Here is a 6,000-nt window from a genome sequence, read left to right as displayed (position 1 = left end):
TGTACTGGTGAGGGGTAACAGGGACGGTGACAAACGGTGACAAATTGCTGTGTAACAAGGCCGATAGGGAAACCGTGGTGATATTCCTATTTAATCAAGTCATCTTTCACTTTGATCTACCTCGTACGATTGTTACAGATCATGGGTCTCATTTTCAAAATCACAAGATGTCTGACTTAACATCTCTGCTAGATTTTCGCCAGGATCAATCATCCTCATACTACCCCCAAACTAATGGTCAAGTAGAGGTTGTCAATGGCGTCTTAAAAACCATGATATGTAGGTTAGTATGGAATCATAAAACTCATTGGCATCAAATTTTATATTCAATGCTATGGGCATACCGAACTTCAGTTAAGACTGCCACAGGCTTCACACCTTTTCAACTGGCTTACGGTCTGGAAATAGTTTCACCAATTGAGTGTCAAATTCCTTCCTGACAAATCGTCATTGAAATCTTGCCTGGCACTACTACCGAAGAAGGGAACCTGCTATACCTAAATCAAATCGATGAAACCCATCAAGATGTCGAATTGGAACTCGAGGCCCACAAGTGCCGAGTGAAAACCCAATACAACGAAAAGGTCAAGCCTCGTTCTTACCAAAAGGGAGATACTGTTTCGCTATACAATAAAAGACATGACCTCTTGGGGGTAGGAATGCTTCAACCCTTATTGTTGGGTCCATATTTCATCAAAAAAGCCATCTCGAAAGGGGCATATGAACTTCAGGACTGGGAAGGAGTCCCTGTCAGTAAGCCACAAAATGGGCTCTATCTGAAAAAGTATTATGCCTAGTTTTGCACTACGCATGTGCTTTGTAATTTTATGTATTTATAAGTTTTGCTTCTTTTTTATGTGATTGGATTGTTTTGGTATTTATTGAAGTATTTGTCTCACACATCTTTCTCGTAATGCAGATTCCTTCATTACCCTTAGCATACGTAGGATACGTAGATGGTGCCAGTCATCACACACGGCACATTGCATCAGCTGCTTGGGTCATTTACACACCTGAGTTGGAATGGTTTTGTTCCGGGGAAGTCTTTCTTCGTATTGCCACCAACAGTATTGCTAAGTACATATCCGTAATTTCACTTCTCACTAAAGCGTCATTAAGGGACATCTCCAATCTGGTGGTTAGGTTAGACTCTCAACTTGTTGTAATGCAATTAACAAATTGTTATCACATTCCTAATCCAACCTTTTTACGTCATTATTTAAGGGTACGACTCTTGGAATGTCAATTTGAAGTTATCACATATGAGCACATTCCTAGAGAATTTAATACAGTTGCTAATTCATTTGCAAACTATGTGTTAGATTGGCATCTGTCTCATTTGCCATAGATACATGTATGACAAGTAGAAATTTACAAAAAACACTTAAAAAACATTTACATCATAAAATACCAAAATAGTTGTAGATATATATAGATTGAATCCAGTCTTTTACATCAAAATATTCCAATACTTGGACGTTTTAGGTACAAAATGGCCACTAAGCCTATCTATAAACACCTACTGGCTATGCCAAAGCGCCTGCTAAATAGAGCCTATTGCTCCTGAAATGATAACACTACTCTAGCTATCCTCTGAAGAGGAACCAGAAACCGCTCAGGCAGACCAATATTGTGCCGCGGCATATGAGCAAGGATCTCCCTCATAGGAAGGGGGGGTACACCCATGCTCATGCCCTCCAGGTTCCTCAGAAGCTCACAAAGACTGTCAACATCACCCCCTGCAGCAGGTAGTTGGCCTCCCTGCCTCATGTGGTGAGGTTTGTCTGCAGGTCGTAATGGCGCCACATCTGTGTCAAGAAAAAAGCTTCATGTTAGTACTTGTTCACCCATAAAATCAACAAAAACATAACATAAATATTCAAAAGCTCAAAATACTTTAAGTACTCTAAAAAATCATTCTAACCTTGAGGACCCCAGTTGGTCCCAGGAGGCAGCATCAAGTCAGGGTCATCAGTGAAGTCCATGCCCTCATAGGCATAGTCGTTAATCATCACAATCTGGCCATGAAGCCACTCGAAGAACTCTTCCTCAAAGAAGTGTCAGATAGGTCCTCCTCCTATGTGAGGATCAAGTGATGACCATCGCCCCTGTCTCGGCTCCCTCAGATCAAAGGGACCTAAGATCATCCTTTGGCGTATAACAGGTACCCTCTCAAGTATGAATGAGACAATGAGAGTGCCATACCCAAAACTATGTTGGGTTCGAGTCTTGCATGCGGTCAACTCTGCCTTCAACTGGCAAAGCACTGCTTCACACCAGTTGAACATCTGAGGCTCAACTGCAAGCAATAGTTGGGCCTTTGTTGCAATGTGGGGACTCTTTGACCCTGCCAAACACACAATCAACCATAAAATGGCCCTCATAGATCTGGACCTAATCCTCTCTATGGGGACTTTGTTGCTGACGAGTCCACTCTCAGGGATACAGTAAGATTGAACCAACTCTAGGGTGGATCGAGGATCAGGCCTACCCCCAGTCAGGTTTGCTTGTGCTCCTCGGCACGACAAACCAGTCAAAAAGTAAATATCATCATGGTCAATGGCTAACTCATGATCTACAATCCTGAACACCTGCTCATGTTCATCCCAGCACTGGATAATCCATCTCAACAAGTCCTCCTACCCTTTCATCAAGTCCAACTTTGCATACTTCAGCAAACCACAGCGGTGCAATGCAAGTATGCATGCTGGATCATTTCACATCAGTAATTCCTGGTTGTCATGGGCCTGTTCTCTCCATAGGCTAGTCATAATGGCCCGAAACCTGTGTAAAACAACCCAAAAATTAGTCAAAATGGGGCAACAAAGCTTCAGGAATCACTGCATGGGGTTTTAAAATGCGCTCTAAGGCTTTAGCGCTCCCCCAATGGTAAACAAGGAGGATTAATTCCCTCTGGCAGGTTGTAAAGGGTGTTTAACGCTACCTGCAGGCCTGCCAGAGGGCGTTAGTGTGCAAATACTAATTTAGGGCTCCCCAGATCTGCAAAAATCCACACCAGAAATTGATAAGAAAGGTTAAGTAAAGCCGAGATCAAGGTTTCGGCATCTATCTGGGACTGATGGCACGTTGAATGGTCGCCCAGATCTCCCGCAATCATTAGTGGAAAATCCACTCCTCTTTGGCTCCAAAACTCTCTCACAGATCTCAAATAGTGAAAATGGTGAATGTGAAAGCTCAAGAAAGTTCTTATATTTATTTTTGGAGACATGATTTATTGAAATCATTAAAGAGGAAGTAGTCCATTCCCCATGATTTTTTATCATGCATGACCCCATATTGACAGGAATTGCTGCTTTTTTCTGCTTTTTCTGGTTTTTTGATGAAAGTACTTTCAAGAATGAATGGCAGCAATAGCCGCATGCAATTCTCAATGAGAACTTTCTTTTATAGGATATTTTCTCACTCTTAAATCAAAAAATCCCCGAGTTTTTCATTGTTGGGCTCGTTAAACACATACGACGATGGTCCGAGCAACTCTTTTTCGCTCTTTTTCTAGCTCATTAAACTGAAAAAGATTATTTGAGTATTCTTTTTAAGCACTTTTTTCTCGCTCATAAAACTGAAAAAATCTCGAGTTTTTTCTTCAAGCTCGTTAAAAACTTATGAAGATGACCCGAGGATTCTTTTAGGTACTTTTCTCGCTTGTTAAACTGAAAAATCCCGAGTTTTTGTCACTGGGCTCGTTAAAAATCTAGGGCAACAAAAAGAGCACTTGCTTTTTTGGGACCATTTCTCACTCTTAAATCGAAAAAACCCCGAGTTTTTCCCTCCTTCGGACTCGTTAAATCTACAAAGAAGGAATGAGCAGTCCTTTTACCTCTTTTTCCTTGCTCACTAAATTGAAAAATATACCTTGAGTTTTATTCATTTGACTTGTTAAAATTCAATGAAGGTATTGAGTTTGTCATTGCGTGACTCATTAAAAATTCATGACAAATATCAAGTTTAGTTTGTCTCTTCATACTCATAACAAAATGAGGTCAACATCTATTGAGCATAGGTTTCTCTTTATCTGGACTCGGTAAATTAACTCAAGGATAGGTAACTAATCCAGGTATACTATTAAACTTTTGTCACACCCGGTTAAAAACTATGACAAAGGGACCACCCTGGAGTCATTCTTTATGATCTTTTTAGACTCGCTAAATATGAGAAGACCACTGAGTTGTCTTGTCTAGACTCATTAAATTACATGGATGAGGTGTAGAGTCACTCTTTTTATGATCCTTTTTAGACTCTTAAAACATAAAAAGATTGACGAGTTTGCCTGTCTGGACTCATTAAACTAATTTGATAGGACGCAGAGTCACTCTTTTTGTAGTCCTTTTCAGACTCTCAAAATATGAAAAGATCAATGAGTTTACCCATCTAGACTCACTAAACTAATCATATGGGGAAAGTGGACAATACAACTGTGTTCAATATTTGAAAGCGTTGTTTGGCAGTAGTCGTTCCCTTGAACATGGCACTCCCTAAGATAAACCTTCCTTGTGATGACCTCTCAATATGAATCTTACCATCCTATGAGTTTAGCTTAAATACCTCAATGTTCTTGCATCTTTGTATCCTAACACTCTTTGGTGTTCATGACTATAGTGTTGCATGGTTAAAACCATTGTTGTGCCTTATATTGTTCAAGGGATAACCTTTTGTTTCCTCCAACAACCCATCAAGAATATTCTTTCATCATGTCCTCTATCGTTTTGGCCCAATGCTCAAAGATTCCTCAAAAAACAAATCATTCTTGTCTTGTTTCGTGTCGATTGATGTAGGACACATTATTGCCTACCTTTCGCAGGTCTCTTCCTATCGACTTCAAAACTCTATCTAGGAAGACGACCCATAAACACATTCAGTTCCTTGGTACTTGCAGACATCAGTGGTAGGTCACCTTGTGTTTGAACAGGGGTTCTCATTATTGGATCCTGGTTAAACAATTCTACGAGTGTTCGACGACAATTTTTTTTTCACACTCACTAGATTGTACTGTGCATCTTGGAGACCATCACCATTATTGGTGGCCTTCCTCACATCTATTAACAGTCTCTATTATTGACTAGTAATCAGACAATTTTGTGCATGTTCGACATCAACACGTATATTCACATGTATTGATCTATGTTGTTTGGTGAAGCATAAATCAAGACCTTGGGTAGAGGCTTGCATCACTCCGCCTTGTTTCCTCTCCCAAGTTGTGTATATTCTTTTTTGGAGACAACTCATAAGAATCATCCTATTATGACATCGGTTCTTCATTATGCTTATCGGCAGCCGGGAACGTCATATCTCTTTTATGAGAAAATCACTCTGACATAGCTACTAAGCGTGGGAATGCCCGACTCAAGACATGATTTTAGTTTTTTTATATATATGTGTTGTATCAGGTTTCCCGTACCGCCCGAATCTCCGATCCTCTCTCTCTTTTTGTTATGAAGGAATAGAACAATAAAGTATAAAGTGTTTCGGCCATCGTTGCAGCCTCTGATCTCACACTTTACGGGGGATCTGTTATACATCAAAATGACCTCCTCATTAGTTCAAAGGGAAAATACATGATGATTGAAGCAATGACCAAGTTCACAAGCCTTGTTTCCAAGCTAATGTTGTCTATACACTAGCAACATGCTTTATAAAGCTTCTCAGCAAGCCTAAGGGAGAGTTAGTGACCCAAGTAACACTACTTGTTACCTCAGGAGCAGCATTAGTGAACCCTAATGAGGATCTAAGTGTCAAAGAAGCATATTGACTAAGAAATATCCCTATATTCTCTCCTAAATCAACTTAGAAAAGAAAGGAAACATCCAAGTTGGGCCTATTTGGGGGATTACTATTCCTAATGAAGTATGAAAATGGAAAAGAGCTCTAAATAATGGCAACATCATTGCTTTTACCTAAGGAAACTCATGGAGAAACATGGCAACCTTAACCTCACATGCTACATAAGCAGAGCTAGGGCTATTGTGAAAGGGGTCAGATCAT

This window comes from Pinus tabuliformis, chromosome 4_1 (assembly GCF_031772625.1).
Source record: "Pinus tabuliformis cultivar Carrire ecotype Pingquan chromosome 4_1, CPIR1, whole genome shotgun sequence".
In the NCBI taxonomy this organism is placed as follows: Eukaryota; Viridiplantae; Streptophyta; class Pinopsida; order Pinales; family Pinaceae; genus Pinus; species Pinus tabuliformis.
The sequence above is the reverse complement of the archived record's forward strand: the minus strand, read 5'-3'. Positions refer to the sequence as shown.